Raw genomic sequence first — 19624 nt, 5'->3', positions numbered from 1 at the left:
CAGTACCCACATGGTAGAAAGAGAGAACTGACTCCCACAAGCTGCCCTCTGATCTACACACACACACACACACACACACATGCACAGACACGCACGCACACACACGTATGCATATACACATGCACACGCACACACAAACACACCAAATAAATGCAAAAAAATAAATAAATAAATCTTGGTATTTTATTTAGCTACCTAGGAACACTTTGCTGCCTGTGTCTTGCCATGTAGGCGTGTGTCCATGAGTGCTTCACACTTTCATTTCCATAAAGGAATCAACTAAACAGTGTTCTATTTCCATACTGTGGTGGCCGGTTTTAAATATGAGCTTGCCACAACCTAGAATCACCCAGAAGAGAGTTTGAATGAGGGACAGCCTAGATGAGGTTGCCCCATTAGGTGGTTTGTGGGGGTTGTCGGTAAACCTACCCTGAAGGTGGGGTCACCATTCCAGGAGCTGGGCTCTGAACTGTGTAAGAGCGACAGCAGGGAGGCGCGTGCTTCCCTCTCTTCCCCGAATGTGGATGCACCGTGAATGGCTGCCTGAGATCCTGCCTTGAATTCCTCGAAAGGGTGGGCTGTAATGTGGAAACGGGAACCAAAGGGCCCATTCCCTCCTCGATGCTGCTGTTTGTCAGAGTCTGTTGCAGCAACAGAAATGAAACTAGAACATGAGCCAAGACGACTTCTTTTAGAATTGTGGAACTAGAGCGAGGGTGGAGAAGACACGTGACTGGAGGTGAATCAAAGCCAGCCAAGCGCTGGGGTGATTTCCTCCTTCGTCGGAATTCTTATTTATACTGGGAATCGTGGCTGCAATGCAGATTGTGCGCCTCTGTTTATCCTCTTGCCTTCCAAAGAAAAGCCAGCTCAGAACTTGCTCTGTGTAGGCAGTCTTCGGGGAGTCCAGAGACAGGAACCTCACGGGTATCGGTCCGTGGTCCCCACACCACTCCTCTGTCTCTCTTAATGAACTCCATCTCTCCTTCAGACGGCTCACTTTGAAATTCTTTTGTTTGGTGAAGCCAAGGATGTGGTCTTATGTGGGTGGGCCAAAGTCCCTGAGTCAAGGTCTCAGGCTGCTGTAATTGACGTGCGGAACTGTTGCGTCTCCATCCCTGCAGTCCCTGACAGGAAGAGAGGGGATCGGGCTCCAGAGAAGTTCAGCTACAGGGTCTCGGCTGTGCTGTTGGGCTTCATGGAAGCCTGTGTCCTGATTCGAAGCACTTTTCAAGATTTATGACTGTTCCTGAGCCTGAAGCTCTAGACAGGCTGGGGACCCAGCCACTCTGAGCACTGAACAGTACAGAGAGTGAGGACAGTGTGCACTCTGGACCCTACTCTCTTTCACCACAAGGCTCCTGTCCCTGTTTCTTTGTTCCGGAAGAGGTTGGAAAATAGAAAATTGCTATGTACTCTAGCAGGATAAATGTAACAAGCAAGGAAAGAAATGGAAAGGCCAGAGACACACAGAGAGATGGATGGGTCCATCTGCATTTGGGTGAAAATTTTAGGGCTGTGACAACAAGCGGCAATTATGGCTTGTGACCACGGCCCCGCTGAAGGAAATCTGCGCCAGGCTGAAATCCAGGGACTCTGAAATGCAGCTTTGTAGCGGCTCGCAGGTTTCCACCGTCATTTCTTAAGCTGAAGAGTTACAATTAGAGGAGAAATGTGTCCAATTATTTCTGGGTCCTGTCTGAAAGGCTGAAGCTGGTAATGAGAATCACATGTCTCAGCTGCGCCTCTCTGTAGTTCCAAGCAAGCTGCCCCACAAGAGAAAATCCCTTCTATTCAGCAAAGCTCAGAAAACCACACTTCCCTCTCCTTCTGGCTCCCGCGACTGTGTGCTCCCGCTGCCTTTTACCCATCCCAGTTATGAACTGCTCGTAAATGTCATGGACAATGTTTTCACTTCTCTCTCCGTTCTTTCCTTTGTAAGACATGACAGGGTGACGGGACACAGCTCTCTATTTCAAAGAACTCCATCAGAAGAGTGGAAATATTTAGTTCCAACCAGCTATGACACAGTTGGCCAGGAGTGCCAGGCAAGGAGCTGGACCACTGCCACTCAGGGTATGGTTAGGCTAGGAGAGGGAAGTAAAGAAGCAATCAGGCGACCCGGAACAAGTTTATCCACTGTGGGAATGAGGTCCCCATGACATGGTGACAACACGCTCTGGAAATGCAGGGTTTTGAGACAGAACATCATGGCTACCAGCAACGAAGACATTCCAGGCTTGCGCTGTTCTTACCATATTGGCTACTCAGAGATTTGATTTAGGCATCACATGTTCTAGGACAGCAAAACAACCCTACCCCAACTCCTGCCGCCGGCAGAGCCAGCCCCTAGATGTCTGGAACACTCACATTTGCCAGAAGTGTGTTGCCATGCACTTCTCTGGTCATTTGAGTATCACTGTTAATGAAATTCCTATGAAAATTTTTGATTTATTCTCAGATTGAGTTATTTGGCTTACAAACTCTTAGATTGTAAGAGATCTTTTTTAAAAAGATTTATTTTTTTTATGTGTATGAGTGTGTGCTTTCATGCATATGTGTTGAAATATGAACGGCGGGGTTGCGTCCCCAACACCCCAGCCGCTTGGCTAGCTCATGCCGGAAATAACAACACACAAACTGTATTCATTTAACTGCTTGGCCCATGAACTCTAGCCCTTACAGGCTAATTCTCGCACCTGGACTAGCCCATTTCTAATAATGTGTGTAAGCACCCCAAGGTGCGCTTACCGGGAAGATTCTAGCCTACATCCATCTTCATCGCGTGTGCCTCAGAGAGCAGAGCTATCGCGTCTACCCGGGAGAGCTGAGCATGGCGTCTGTCTGAGAGCAGAGCAGAGACTGACTTCACTTCCTCTTCCGCCCAGAATTCTATTCTGTTTACTCCTCCCATCTATGTTCCAAGCTGAGGCCAAGCAGTTGGTTTATTATAACTTAACCAATGAAATCAACAGATTGATATATGACACTCTCACATCACATATGTATGCGCCATGTGCATTCAGTGTCTGTGCAGGCCAGAAGGTGTCAGATCCCTGTAAGCTGGGATTCCAGGTTGTTGTGAGTCATCTTGTGGGTGCTGGGGACCAAGCTCAGGTCCTCTGCAAGAGCAGCAGCTGCCCTTTGTTACTGGGGCACCTCTGGGTACAAATCCCTTATATACAAATATCTCTCACAGTTTGTAGTTTGCCTTTATCTGTTTTTAAAGTTAGTTTGCTTGTTTGTTTGTTTGGTTTTTAGACAGAGTCTCATGATTTAAGGATGACCTTGGCATTCTGATCTTCCTGCCTCTCCTGCACCGAGCCTGATTTGCGTGGTACTAGGGATTAAACTCAGGGTCTTGCCCAGGCTACAAAGACTCTCTACTAGTTAACTAAGCTATATCTCCAGAACCTTTCTTGAACCGATCAACTGAAAAGCAAAAGTTTAAATTTTGGTGGCCTAATTTATTTATTTGCTTACTTATTATTGCTTGTGCTGTCTTGTGCTTTTCAAGTGCTATTAAAGAATTCTATACCCAACCCCAAATTGCAAAGATTTTCTGCAATGTTTTTTTCCTAGATATTTCACACTTTTTACTCTTAAGTCCTTGGTGTATTTATGGGCAATTTCTCATATATATCTTGAAGGGTCTAATTGAAATTTCCAACTTAAGGATATTCAATTTTCCCAGCAATATTTGTGGAAGGCTAATCTTTATCCAGTAATTAACTGATAATAAATATGCAGGTTAATTTCTTTCTTAATTAAAAAAATTAACTGTGTGTGTGTGTGTGTGTGTGTGTGTGAGAGAGAGAGAGAGAGAGAGAGAGAGAGAGAGAGAGAGAGAGAGAGGGCATACACATGCCATAGCAAATGAATGAAGTCTGAGAACCAGTTATGGGGGTCAGTTTCCTCCTTCCACCTTGTGAGTCCAAGGATTGAACTCAGCTTGGTGTCAAGCTCTTAGTCATCTTGCCTTTCAGTTCCTGAATTGTCCGTTGGCCAGTATGCTCAGCTGTGTGCTATATGTCTCTTTCTGCTCACACTCCCATTGTCTCCATTACTACAGCTTTGGAGTTTCTTTCGGTTTTGTTTGTATGAGGGAAGGAAATTTTAAGAAAATGTTTTGCTATCTAGTTCTCTATATGACAGGCTTAGAACTCACTATTCAACATAGAATGATGCTCCTGCCTTTGCCTCCCAAGCACTGTAGTTACAGGCATGCACCACCACGAGCAGCTGTAATTACAGGTGTTCACCACACACAGCTGTAGTTACAGGTGTGCACCACCACGCGCAGCTGTAGTTACAGGTGTGCACCACCACACGCAGCTGTGATTACAGGCGTGCACCACCATGTACAGCTGTGGTTACAGGCATGCACCACCACGTGCAGCTGTGGTTACAGGCATGCACCACCATGTACAGCTGTGGTTACAGGTGTGAACCACCATGTGCAGTGGTGGTTACAGGCATGCACCACCATGTACAGCTGTGGTTACAGGCGTGCACCACCATGTACAGCTGTGGTTACAGGAGTGCACCACCACGTACAGCTGTAGTGCTTGAGTGCCTACATTGAGTCTTCCCAAGTTGCTTTCCTTTAACGTATTCTAGGTCTTTTACCTTTCATATGCATTTGGAGTTGGGTTGTCAATAGAAACAAGAAACACTGCTAGGAATTTGATTAGGACTCTGATAAGTCTGTCGGATATTTAGTGAGAACTGCATTTTTGCCTGGTCTCTCCACATAGCCCATGCTTGCCTCAAATTCACATCTTGAGGATTCAGACCCCCAGCAGGTGTATGCTGCCACCACTGCCAGGGAACAACCATTTCAATAACAGTGCTTTCTAAATCCACAAAGACAGATGTTTCTGTGCTTCAGACCTTTAATTTTTCTCACGACATTTTATACATTTTAGCAGACAAGTCTCGTCTCATACTTGTTTTGGTCTTTTTTTGTGTATCTTTGTGTATACACACACACGTGTGTGGTATGTGCACAGGTGTGTTTATGTGCATTTGTTCATGCATGCATGTGTGCAGGCCAAAGGTTGATGTCAGGTATCCTCTCCTATCACCTCCCACCTTGGTTTTTAAGGCAGGGTCTTCCATGGAACCTGACCCTCACCATTCCAGCAGCTTCTAGGCTCGACTTTGCTCCAACAAATCAGTGCTACACATACAGATTCCCACTGTCATATCCAGACTTTATGTAGATACTGGGGTTCATAACTCAGGCCCTCATGCTCGCATGGCAAGCACTTTACCCACTGAGTCATCTTGCATCAGTTGGACCCTCCTTCAGTTAACCTTCCTCCTCCCCACTACTCCAGAGCACTCCAAGATCATGTGCAGCTGAGTGAGAACAGGAAGAGGTGTATGGCTGGACTCTCAAGATAAGATCTGGTAGTCCCCACCTTCTAAAGGAGAGTGATAATATCCCATCACCAGCAGCACGGACCTTGCTATCACTGCATTGCTATGCATGTCTTGTTGCCATAGCTGTAAGATCAAAGGTTACCACAGCAACCTGTACTCCAGTGATGGCCAATGGTCATGGCAGGCCTAGAAGAAACTGCCACATCACTACACTTTATTTCCTTGTAAGCTGGTCACCTCCAGTGCTCTGTCACAGTGACAGCCAGCTGACTATGACACCGAAAGGCTTCTTTTAGCATTTTTCTTAAGGGGGATCAACTCGGAACTGTTACAGTATTTCATTCCTTATTTAGCTGAGAATGTGTCTGAATGTTAGTTTTGCTGGCTATAAATTTATTTGGCTGACAACTGTTTCTTTCAGCACTTGAGACTGCTCTTTCTCTGTCTTCCACCATCGCAGACTAGAGTGCAGCCTTTTAAAATGACACTGTGGTAGATTGCTCTGGCACCATTTTAAACAGAAAAGAAAACTTTTTCAGATTACAGACCCTCCTCCCCCAAACAAATTTGTTTTCTTTAAAAAACAAAAACAGAAACAAAAAAACCGCAGTTTTCTAAGTGAGCTGAGGTGGCACTCACTCTGTGACCAGTTGTGTCTTGGTGCCAGTGCACCACGGCCACTGGAATTAAAAAAAAAAAAAAAAAAGCCCAACTTTGGGTTCTTGAATCTCAAGTTAATGCTTTGTGTTTAAATTAAGGGAGTGCCCAGCCAGTATGTCTTGGCATTTCTTCCTTCCTTTCTCTCTTCTTGAGCTCATTTGCAGCTGGTGGGGTCGATCTGCCCCACAGACTCTGTTTTCTTTCTTTCCTCTTTGTTTTTCAGATAGGATAACAGTTTATCTACTGGCAAACCCACTTAAGGCTGCTCCTGGCCCCCTGCAATCAGTGTTTCTCTTTGCTGTGAAATTTTTCAACTCCAGACTTTTCCATGTGGTTTTTCAAAAAATCTTCTTTATTGATATTACTACTCTCCAAATCATTTTCATAATATTTTCCTTAAATTCTTTAAACATGTGTTTTCTTTAATTTTCTCAACATATTTTAAATAGCAGTTCTCAAATGTTTGCTGAATCCAACATCTGGACCACTCTGTGAGTGGTGACAGTTTCCGTGGACTCCCCAGGAAGGCTCACAGTGTGCACATCTGGACCCCTCACAGACAGTTTCCGTGGACTCCCCAGGAAGGCCCACAGTGTGCACATCTGGACCCCTCACAGACAGTTTCCGTGGACTCCCCAGGAAGGCTCGCAGTGAGCTCTCTTCTTGTACGATTCACAGTGTTTTTTAAGATGTAGATATCTTCAGAAATATATAGAATTAAGTTTGGATTCTCTTTTCTTTTTCTCCTCTGAAAAATCTTACTTATTACCACTGTGTGTGTGTGCATATAGTTTTTCAAGTTATAGTTATTTTTATTTTATGTGATGAATATTTGCCTGTATGTATATAGGTTTACCATGTGTGTGCCTGGTGCCCATGGAATCCAGAAGAAAGCATCAGATCCCCTTGGACAGGAAGTATAGACAGCTGTTAGCTATCACGTGGGTGCTGGGAATCTAACACAGGTCCTCTGGAAGAACAAGTGTTCTTAGCTGCTGAGCTATCTCTCTAGTCCATATAAATACGTGCTGTGACTTGATTTTCAGGATTGTCCTGCGGTACGTATCACCTAAGATTTCTGCTTAATTTTTAGGACAATCTCACTTATACCTGGGTTTGGTGGGATGTCTTAGTCACTGTTTTCTTGCTGTGAAGAGACACTGTGACCACCATAACTCTTATAAAAGAAAGCATTTAATTGGCGCTTGCTTACCATTTCAGAGGCTTAGTCAATTAGCATGACCTGGGAGCTTCAGCTGAGAGCTGCAACCTGATCAGCAGGCAGAAAGAGACAGAGAGAACCCGGGCCTGATATAGGCTTTTGAAACCTCAAAGCACACACACACACAGTGACACCCTTCCTCCCACAAGGCCACACTTTGTAATCCTTCTAATCCTATCAAAGAGTTCCAACCTCTGGTGACTAAGTACTCAGGTATATAAGCCTATGGGGGCCATTCTTGTTTCAGCCATCACATGGGAGTATGGGGCTGGTTTTTTATGAGTCACCTCTGTCTTTGTAGCTCAATGGTCACTCAGGGACTGGTCAGAGGCTAGATTCTGTTGCTGGTGGATCTTTGCTTGAATTAGAAAACATAGTAAACTTGGGGCCATTTTCAATTCTGACTCGACATCCCTTTAAGACCCTCGTGGGTCTTCCCTGTGTGTTCACAGGCTGCTGGACAGCCAAGCATACCTGGAACATCGTCATGAAGCCCATCATCCTGCCTCAGTTTCGGCTCTTCCTGTAAAACTTCTATTCAGTCCAGTATCGCTCACCTCAACCAGAACTGCAACGTCAGGACAGATCTGTAAGTTTTCCCCACTGGCTGCTGGCTGTGGGTTTCCAGACTTCCACTCTAAGTCAAGTGAAGGCCGTTTCTCCCCTGACAGTGTAAGCACACTGACCCGGAGTATGGGAGACACAGGAGGGCCAGGAAAACCGCCACAAAACACCTACAATTTCACCTGGGCTGGCATGGTTTTTGGCTCATTTGAGTTTCTTTTTTGTTTGTTTGTTTGTTTTTTCTTTTTTTTGTTTTTGTTTTTTTGTTTTTCGAGACAGGGTTTCTCTGTGGCTTTGGAGCCTGTCCTGGCACTAGCTCTGTAGACCAGGCTGGTCTCGAACTCACAGAGATCCGCCTGCCTCTGCCTCCCGAGTGCTGGGATTAAAGGACTTGTGCCACCATTGATTTGTTGTTCGACAATTCTGCTCTATTTGTTTTGAGAGATGAAGTTCTGCCAGCTGCTCACGTCCACAACTATTGGTTTCAGCTACATGAATTCTCACGGGAAAACAGCTACTTTACGGCATCCGCGTATGACAAGGAGTGAAAAGTAAGGTGAGACTGAGCAGCCCGCAGTGGGGTGTCCTCGTTGGTTCACCCTCAGAAACCCAAAGTGTCCTTTTTCATTTTTTTTTCAAGACAGGATTTCTCTGTGTAACAGTTCTAGCTGTCCTGGATCTTGCTTTGTAGACCAGGCTAGCTTCAGCCTCACAAAAATCTACCTGCCTCTGCCTACCAAGTGCTGGGGTTAAAGGTGTGTGCCACCACCACCCAGCCCAATGTTCTTCTCTGGGCATTCTGAGCTTATTCTGAAGATATGAACCTTTGGTTTGAAATATCTACTTGTCCAAATATTAAGAGATTCATATTTTCCCAGCAGGAAAATTATTCCAAGTGTTTAATTTATCAACAAGCATATACATTAATTCCAAATTTACTTTTGACCTTGCTTGTTACTGAGGCCCATATAAATGTGTGTCTTGGGAGAGGTGGAAAGCCTTTTGAGGTCATGACTTATGTATTTTCTATCCTTACCAAGAGGGGAAAGCTGCTGAGGTCAATGAACAGCTACAGTTCTTAGCCTGATCACTTCCCTTGGGTACTTCCTAGTCCGTGTCTCCTTGCCTGAGCATCCATTCTGAAGATGGCACAACACGGGAAGAGGATGAAGAGGACATCTAAGCCTGGTCTAGCGTCCTCGAGGCAGCATGAAGAAGAGGCACCTGCAGAGGAAGGCCTTCCTACCAGAGGCACCAAACACTTTGTCCCTTTGTCCCCCTTCTGCTTGGAACACTTATTTGTTTGTCCTGCAGATTCTGGTTTTTAGGCCAGAGTCACCCACTGCAGCTGGCCTCTCCATCTCCTGGAAGGGCTCCATGACTCCTGTCTGACTCTCCAAGGCCCCTGAGTTTTCATGATCTGACCTAGCCTTATCCATCTACTTCCCAACTGGAGGACTTAGAGAAAGAGGTAAAGAAAGACAAGTCACATAGACCTGCTTGAGTGCCAAGAATGCACTACTAAATGTCCTTGTTTTTAGAAACATATTTTTTAGTTAAAATGCAGCTATAATATATCTGTTATATATATATATATGTATATATATACATATATATGTAGCAAATCAGACTATCTCACTTGGGCTGACAATACTTACCCCAAAAGTCATAGACTATTCTAACAAAACCCCCTATACTAGATATAAAAAGCCACCTTTTGAGCTGTTGGTCAGTGCCATAGACTCCCAACAGGCTATCATTCTGTTGCCCCTCAGAGGTTGAAGGTAAGTTCCTATTGTGAAGACAGTATGCGTTTCTGACACAGGACCTGGAAGGTCTGAGCTGGATCTTCCTTGAAGATTAACTGTCCTAGAACAAGAAGGTGCCGTGCAAGCTTTCAAGGAAAGACAGCAACCAGAGGTCCTACCCAGCTGCAGTGCCTGTGAGCCACAATGACCAGCATGCCATGACAACCCTAGGGTGCAGTGGCAGCTCCATTATCGTGATAGTAACCAGCAGTTCTCTAACTGAACCTAAGATCCACTCAGCAGGAGAGCAATCATGCCTGGTACTGGAACCTAGCTAACCACCCCATGTAGAAATAGGAGCAGCGGGGCTGCGTCCCCAGCACCCCAGCCGCCTGCTTGCTTATGCCCGAAATACATTTAAGCACTGCTTAGCTCATTTCTATCTAGCCTCTTCTAGGCTAATTCTCGCACCTGGACTAGCCCATTTCTAATAATGTGTGTAAGCACCTCAAGGTGCGCTTAACGGGAAGATTATAGCCTACGTCCATCCTGGGTCAGAGCTGCCTGGGAGAGCAGAGCCTGGCATCTCTGCTCCAGAGAGCAGAGCTGTCGAGTCTGAGCTCACTTCCTCTTCCTCCCAGCATTCCATTCTGTTTACTCCTCCCACCTATGTTTTAACCTATCAGGGCAAGCAGTTTCTTTATTGCTTAACCAATGAAATCAACAGATTGATATATGACACTCCCACATCAACCCCAGGCTAGGGAGGTTCTGGATCTTAGAGGGGGAACTTTAACTAGGGGGATCCCCAACTTTGTTGTAAATATCTACCCTTATATCCACACATAGTGCAACTCTTACCCCTCATCAAAAAAAAAAATCAATCTTTGCAACAGAAGGAGATTGTTACAGAAAACCACAACCAGTCAAAATATAGAGAACAGTGATTACAGGTGCCCCATAATTGATACATCACAATATATTTCCTCGAGCCTCAGCTCAAAGAACATGGCAGGAGAAGCGGGGCAGGGGACAGATTGTAAGAGTAAATGCCCAGCCAATCTGCTGTGAGATTGTCTCCTAGAAATGACAGGGAAATTCATTCACAATCCACAACAATATGGCTGCCAAAACAAGATCCGAAGAAATATAGCACCAATAGACAGACTACCATTAAAGAGAGAAATCTCACTAGCCCCTAAGCACAAACGAGGAACTACAGGCAACTGCAGAATTCTGGGAAAAGGAGGGATAATCCTGCTTAGGGATGAGCCCCCTATTTGTTTATCCAATATCAAATGGTCAGCCTTGAAAACTTATACATCAAGTAACACTCAATGGACTGAGCAGTTTGTGTGTGTGTGCATAAATATATTAACAATAGCAAGGAAAAAGAGACCATTATTTCAAGAGTGAATAAGAGGAGTACATGGAAGAGGTTGGAGGGAGAAAAGAGAAGGAGAAATGACATAATTATATTTTAAGTTTTAAAATAAATAGCAGTATTATACTCATTTTCACACTAATAAGTATATCTGGTGATGAGCGACATTCCCAAAGTCATACCCACTGTAAGTTGGAAAGGTCCAAAAGAAAGGAAAAAAAAAAAAAAAACAGTTTTCTGTGAGAAAAAAAAATCGTTACAGAAACAGTTGCAATAAATATGTTTCCAAGGTGTCAGTGGGAGTGACTCAGAGTCAGCCGACCCAGGGCGTGGACGCGAGTTCAGAGAAGCTGCTCTGGCCCAATATTTGTGGCTTAGTCTCATGGAGCAAGGGCTGCCCCTCCCATTACTGCTTCTTTCCGAGCATGGCCTGCCTGTGGGCTAAACTGTGTCACCCCAAAGCATCTATTGAAGTCCTAATCCTCAGGTTGTGCTCCTGTGTGGACACGAGGCCTTTGCAGAAGTAGTTAAAAGAGCACGTCAGGGTGGGTCTTAATCCAGCGTGACTGGCGTCACAGGAAGAGGGAATGGTTTGAAGACAAAGGCACGAAGGCACGAAGACATAGCATTGGTGAGTGAGGCCGATGGAAGCCAAGGAACCGCAGAACTTCCCGAAATCTTGAAGAATCAATGGCTGTGGGTGAGAGGGTGCTGTATCTCTCCAGTGGTGAACAACGTCAGCTCCCAACTGCAGCGTCGTGTAAATGTACAACAAGGATACGGACATTTACAGTGGAGCGAGCGTGAAGGGTTCCGTGAGAGCCAAAGTCACATTTTAAGTTTTAGTTACTGTGCCTTAGAGATCCGTCAGGGCGGGCACGACTCTGATCTGCACGCCCCTTGCCCAAGGAGGGATAGTTCACAAAATGCTGGGGGCTGTTGTTTGAGAGATAACGAGTCACACGTGGGCAGGTGGTTCACAGGCAGGAAGTTCGTCAGGATTATATGCTTACCCCTGATTGGACCTGAGGGGAAATGCAATGAATTATAGGTTTTCCTTCTTAAACCCTTGCCATATTTGATTCTGGGTCATTTCTCAGGAATCTGGGTATGGACCTGGGCAAAGCTCATCCACATGGTCAGTATTTAATTAAAGTTTGCTTCGGATTTGGCTTTAAACTGTGGTAGTGGTTTATACACAATCAGTGGGATTAACATGCCCAACATAACACCCCCTCAAATCACCCTTTTAATAGCCATACACATTTCTTTCCTGTGGAACATTCCTTTACACTGTGAATACACGGCACTGTGATTGGTTTAATACAGAACCTGAGTGGCCAATAGCGGAGCAGGATAAAGTTAGGTGGTAAAGCCGAACTGAGAATGATAGGAAGAAGAAGAGCAGGGTCAGAGGAGTCGCCAGCCAGACACCGAGGAAGCAGGACGTGTAGAAAATGAGGTAACAAGCCATGAGCCACGTGGCAAAGCATAGATAAGAAATATGGGCTAATTTAAAATGTAAGATGTAGTTAGTAACAAGCCTGAGCTATTGACCGAGCATTTGTAACTACTATAAGCCTCAGTGTGTTTATCTGGGAGCTGCTCGTGGGACAGAAACTTCTGCCAACCCTTGCCCTTACTTCCTCCGTAGCCCCTAGGAGCTCCTCGTCTGTTCTCCATTTCTATGGCCGTGTCCTTTCAAGAATGCCATGGACATGGGAAGCCACAGCAAGTAACCTTTGGGGGGTTGGTTTTTATCCACTAAGGACAGTTCTCGAGTGATTCACTAGGCGACTATGTGTATCAATAGTTTGTTCTCATGTTAGTTGTTGAGTGCTATTCCATGGCATGTGTGCACCACAGTGTGTTCAACCATTGTTGATCCCACAGGCCAAGAAGACCACTACCATGATTTAAAGCCAAATTCGAAGCAAGTTTTAATTAAATACAGGCCAGGTGGATGGGCTCTGGCCAGATCCATCTCTGAATTCCCAGAAAATGGGCACGAGTCACGTTTTGCAGGGGCTTAAAAAGGCAAACCCACACCAGGTACCTGGTGGAGGCACAGCACTTGGGAGTCAGAGGCAGATGGATCTCTGATTTCAAGGCCTGCCTGTTCTACAGAGCAAGCTCCGAAGCTCCAGGGAAACCTCTCCCTGCTCCTTCCTGCCTGTTCCCCGCCAGCTCCTTTTACCCTGAATACCTTTTTAGGATCACTGATGCGGATCTGAGGCCAGTCCTCTACCAGTCTGTACAAAGGCCTCAGCACCCACAGTTGTAGACTTAGGTCATGATGTGGGAACAGGCCTGGGCATGTGATCTCCAGACAGAGCATCCCAACAGGTTATTTAAAAAAAAAATCATAATAGTTCAAAAGGGAACGTGGTACTAGCCCCAAATAAATCTTATTATGACAGAGGAGTTAAGCTAATGTTCCTGATAGATAAGATGTCCAAACAGAACCTGTCTCTCTGGTGAAGTTTCCTGGCACCCACTAGTCCCAAGGGAAGCCTTCTCCTTTCAAATGAGCAGAAAGACTTTAGTTAAAAAACATTTGCACAGCCCCAGACGTGGGGGAATCAAGAAAGGTCTGTATTTCACGCTGGAAAATGAAAACCAAATAAATAAAACTCCCTGTCACAGCAACAGGCCAGTCAACTGTGGGAGTAAATGTCCAAAACATGCCTGGCTTCTGCAGAAGCTTCTGGAACAAATTCAGAATCCTATGTACTCAGCTGGCCCAAGCCTGGGCTGGAGAGGGGCATTATTCTTACCTAAATTAATCTCTTACTGTCTTATTATATTGATTTCCTTCACCTTGGACATTTGTTTGGCATGTGTACTTATTAGGGAACTGCTGGGAGAAACGATTTGATAATATTGTAAAATAACGCTTCGGCCTGACTTAAAACCGAAACATTTATAGCATTCCCGCCGACACCAGATGGTGTCAGCCCGACTACTGTGCTGCTGCTTCAAAAACACATGGAGGTGAAGGAAACTTTGTTGTTGGGAGGCCACTAGTTAGTTTCCGGCTGCTTAGTCCCGAAATAATCACACAGAAATTGTTTTAATTAAATCACTGATTGGCCCATTAGCTCTAAGCGTCTTATTGGTTAACTCTTACATATTAATTTAACCCACTTCTATTAATCTGTGTATTGCCACGAGGCTGTGGCTTACTGGGTAAAGTTCTGGCATCTGTCTCTGGCAGGGCTCCGTGGCTTCTCTCTGACTCCACCTCCTTTCTCCCAGCATTCAACTTAGTATTCCCGGCCTAACTGAGTTCTACCTTGCTATAGGCCAAGTCAGTTTCTTTATTCACCAATAGTATTCACAGCATACAGAGGGGAATCCCTCATCAAAACTTCAACAAGCCCCAGTGAGCCAGAGCTCTCAGGCCCTTTCTGCATACACGTGGCAGGACTCGATTTAGAGTTGCTATGGAAACCCAGGGTGTTTGCAGAAAGCTTTAATTGGATGTGGTATCAGCATCCTATAGGTTGAAGACCTGGACTGAATAGAAAGGAAAAAGAGAGCTGAGCACCAGAGGTCATCTCTTTCTGCTTCCTGGGTGTGGTGGGTGCAGTGTGACTGGCTGTTTGCCCCTTGTCCCACCATGCTTTCCCCCACGGGACGGGCAGTGTCCCCTCAAATTGTGAGCCAAAACAAATTCTTTCTTAAGTTAGCTTAGTCACAGCAAGAGGAAAATAACTGATAAACATTCTTCCCCTCTGCCACCTGACCCTGACGTAAAGCTCATGACAGCCGTGTACATGGGCATCCAGGTGTGCCAACTGACCCTGATGTAAAGTTCATGGCAACCATCTACGTGATGGCTCTGACCCTTAGGAACTGCTGTGTCTCTGCATCTGAGATAGAGGTGGGCAACTCTTGAGATGGCCCAGATACTGCTGTGTATAAGTGTCCGTGTCCTCTCCCAGCCCAGGTGCAACTTGTAACTGCGATCAGTCATCCATGGCTTTGTTCCCCACTTTCATTCCCTACCCGTTTTTCTCCTATTTTTTTTTCAGAGCTGAGGTCTGAACCCAGGGCCTTGCTCTTGCTAGCCAAGCGCTCTACCACTGAGCTAAATCCCCAGCCCCTTTCTCCTGACTTTATCCTTCTATCTTTTCACCCTCTTCTTACTATACTAAGCCAGACCTGTTAAACGACTTAATTATACTCTAGTCTTATCCTGAAAGCCTCAACAGTGGAGATGGGTAAGACATCACAAGCTCCATGCAGTCAGCCACCATGTTCAGCAGAATCCTATAACTCCCCAACCCAAAGGTTTCCAGCCCAGGGCAACTGGAGGGTGACATAGGCCAGGGTGCAGTCACTGCTGCCAGATCTGCTTTATACCATATGCAACCTGACCCCAGCCTGAGTTCCACCGCTCACCTAGGGCATCATGAGAGCTACGGGAACTGGGGTGAATGTGAGGATCAGAGGAAAGAGGTTTCACTTCATGCTTCAGTGTGATCTCTGAGAGAGACATCAGTTTGTGGCAACAGGGCAGAGCCAATTGCAAGAATCTTCAAAGACTAAGCTACGAAGTGTAATGGGCACTGTGGGCCATGGGTAGGGGGAAAGGCAGGTGCCTGTCCAGGCTTACAGTTCTAGATAGACAACCATATTCTCAGCCTCCATCAGAGGCCCCAGAGCTCGAGGTAATGAGTCAGGAAATACTGGGCCTGTTTCATGGAACTTTTATATTAGTCTGCTTGGACAGTCAAAACAGAATACTGTGAAATAAGTTGTATGAACAAGGACATTAGCTTTCACAGTTTTTGAGTCTAGAAAATTAGGATGAAGGTCTATGGCCCTCATCCTATATGGGATATGGACAGACAGACAGACACACACACACACACACACACACACACACACACACACACACACAGGGAAGGAGAGAGAGAGAGAGCACTCCTGATGTCTCAATAGTTGGATCTGTTTGGAGCGAAACTGTGCCCTCCATGTGATGGTGTTAAAGTGTTAAACCTGTAACGGGTGGCCTAGAGAGAGGTGGTTAGGTCATCAGGTGATACCTGTGGTGGTTTCAGTGAGGATGCTCCCTATACGCTCATATATCTGAATACGGCACCAGAAGTTGGTGGAACTGTTTGGGAAGGATTAGGAGGTGGCATTGCTGGGGATGTATCTATGGAGATGGACTATGAGGTTTCAGATACCAGAGCCATTCCCAGTATCTTTCTCCTTCTGCCCTGTGATTGTGGATCGAGACGTACGCGCCCTTACTGCTTCAGTGCCGTGTCTATCTGCCTGGTGTCATGCTCCCCACCACGACAGTCCTGGACTCAAAACCTTCTGGGACTGTGAGCCCCAAGTGAAAGACTTTTATAAGCTGTGTCTTAGTTGTGATGTTTGACACAGCAATTGAAAAGTAACTAAAGCACGGACCTTAGAAGGTATTGATGTAGTTCTTCTAGAATCCTGTGTAACTTTTGGGAAAATACATCGTACAAGAGAGCAAGGTTGGTCCATCCTCCTGCTTGCTGGTTTCCTGTCTCTCATAAAGTTTCTCTTTGCTTTCTTTCACTTGAACCATGATGTCATCCATCATGATATGCCTTAGCCAGGGGCTCCTCATCAGAGGCTGAATAAATTCTCAGAGCTCCAACCTCCCAAACGGTGACCTAGATAAATCACTCTCACTATAAAGTATCCAGATTCAGGTGTTTGGTTACATCAGTGGGAAAGTGACTGTACTAATCCTACTGGATCAGGACTCCACCCCCTATGACATCACTAAGCCTTAACTGTATTTTCCAAATATATTACGATTTTAGGCTTCAATGTATGGATTTTTGGTAGATCCCCAGGACATGGTGTCCCATTCCCTCCCCCTAATCAGAAAAGGACATTTTAGACATCGGTTTGGTCATGGTTTGCTTATGGAGCCTGTTGAATGTCAGTCGCTGCTCTGGGAGGAGGCTGGGGCAGGAAGAAGGCAGAGCACCTTGCCTTAGCAAAAGCCCTGCTGAAGATGTGAATGCTGTATTACACAAGAAACACTGACCTCATGTGTCTGGCTTTAGTCGTGAGAGCTGAACAGAAAAGAAAAAGGAGGGTCAGCCGCTGGTGACCGATCTGCATGTGTCCTCCCTCCCCACACTCACACAATGGAGCTAACATGGCGAACCCTGGGCATGGGACCCCAAACATTTCCTCTTCCTCTCCTTTACTCCTCAGTCAAAAGGTGAGAAGTTTGGGCCCAACATGCGTTGGCCATGTGCTGCTTCACCCAGGGCCATTGTCCGTCATGGATGGGAACCTCTAAAGCTACAAGCCAAAATAAACCTTTCTGTAAATTCAGAATCTCAGGTATTTGTTATAGTAACAGACATCTGACTAATACAAACCCCAATCCAGAACCAGACAATGATATTACGAGAAAAGAAAACCACAGACCAATATTCCTCATGGATACAGACATAAAAATCCTTAACAAAATAATACCAAATTGAACACAGTATTTTTTAAAGCGACAATAATACAGCATGACCCAGTGGATCTGTTCCCAGGAATGCAAGATTGTTTTGTTATTTCAATATCAATCATTTAGACTATCCATCACATTATCAGAATTAATGAGAAAAAAACATACAACCATCTCAGTAGATATAAGGACAGCATTTAACAAAATGTAATACTTTGTCATGATACAGATCCTCAGAATAGGGGAAGGAAGGAGTGTCCTCTGTCAGACACGGGGAGTTAAAAACAAAACCTTCTAGTAAACACCATGCAATGCAGAAGATTTCTTCTGAAAATGAACAGCGTAGCAAGAATGTCCACTCCAACTACCACAGCCCACATTTTCTGGAAACCACTGTTCCCTGGAACAACAGAGCAAGGAAGGCAAACTAAAGGCTGACAAAGACTGGAAAGAACTAAAATGAACCTTTGAGTGAACATCTACCTCTCTGAATACAAGAGCATTTGACAAACTTTAACTGTATTTCTAGGTACCAATAACAAGTAATTGAAAAATAAAATTATCAATAATCCTACTTGACTACAAAGATTGAGGGACTACTCAACAGTTAATCAATATTCACAACCCCCCTACACATGTGCATAATCTCTCTTTCTATCTCTATCTCTCTTTCTCTCAAACACACACACACGTTAAAGTCCTGTGTGTCAAATCACATGACCACAAGAGAAAAAGCCCAGCTTACAGAATAGAACAAAACATCCTTGGGGCATGTATTTGATAAGAGCCTCGGATCCAGAATATTGAAAGATCTTTCTAACTCCACAGTAAAAAAGATAGAGACCCAATAGCAAAACAGCCACAGGACTCTCATACACACTTCTCCCCCAAACACTAAGGGACAATAAGCACATCGTGAGTGCAACACAAATAGCAATGACGGAACACTTCACACTAACTAGGATGACCATAAAGAAAATGGACACACACACACAAGTGCTCATGCGTATATGGGGGAACAGGAACCTGTACACATTGCTGGTGGGGTGTGAACAGGGCCACCACTCTGGAAAACAGCTCAGTAGTTCCTAGCAAAGCTAAACAATGGGTTATTTTATGACTCAGCAATTCTACTCCTAGATATAAATAAAAAAACAATTATTTAAACAAAAATGTGTGCATAAATGTCCATAGGAACAGTATTCATGAGACTCACAGATGGGTGTTCATGGGTGTAATCATCACAAGACTCAAGCGACAGTGCTCACAGGCACAGGGTTCATAAGACACATGCATTGGAGTCCACAGGCAGGAGGGTCACCAGACAAGTGCATCAGTGTTCACAGGTACAGTATCCACAAGATACATTGTCTTGGGTTTCTGTCATGTGTGACATCTGATCAAAGGCAACTTGAGGCAGAAAGGGTTTATTTCATTCACTTCCTTATCACAGTTCATCATCAAAGCCAGTCAGGGCAAGAACTCAAACAGGGCAGGAACCTGGAAGCGGAAGCTGACGCAGAGGCCGTGGATGAGTGCTACTTACTGGCGTGCTCCTTTGGCTGCCTCAGCCTGCTTTCTCACAGAACCTAGACAGGTGGTTCCACCCACAAGGGGCTGGGCCCTCCAAAATCCATCACCAATTAAGGAAATGCCTCCCAGGCTTGCCCACAGCCTGATCTTAGGGAGGCATTCTCTCTACTGAGGTTTCCTCCTCTCAGAACCTCTAGCTTGTGCCAAGTTGACATAAAAATCAGCCAGCACACATGGACATAGGTGCTCTTGGGCACAGTGCTCACAAGACACACGCTCCACTTCCACAGAACACCCAGAGTAGTGTCTATAGGGACAGGAAGTAGTTAGTGTTGAAATGGGAAGGCCAGAAAGTGTGGCTACTAACCAATGTAGTTTCCTGGGGGGCTGGAGGACACAGGGGACAGAGTTGCACAGCCTTGTGAGTGTACTAAAATTATTCATTTGTATATTTTAAGTGATTTTTTTAGAAAGTATTTTTTTTTAATTTCTGTGTATGAGTGTTTTACCTTCATACTTTGTATGTGTATTACATGTGTCCCTGGTGCCTACAGAGATCAGAAGAGGGCATCGGATCTCCCGGACTGGAGTTACGATGGTTGTGAGCTGTATGCTTATGAACTTTCCATGAGAGTTCTCGGAAGCAAACCCAGGTCCTC

The sequence above is a fragment of the Alexandromys fortis genome, unplaced genomic scaffold, assembly GCF_014885135.2.
Source record: "Alexandromys fortis isolate MF-2015 unplaced genomic scaffold, M_Fortis_MF-2015_v1.1 scaffold_25, whole genome shotgun sequence".
NCBI lineage: Eukaryota > Metazoa > Chordata > Mammalia > Rodentia > Cricetidae > Alexandromys > Alexandromys fortis.
The sequence above is the reverse complement of the archived record's forward strand: the minus strand, read 5'-3'. Positions refer to the sequence as shown.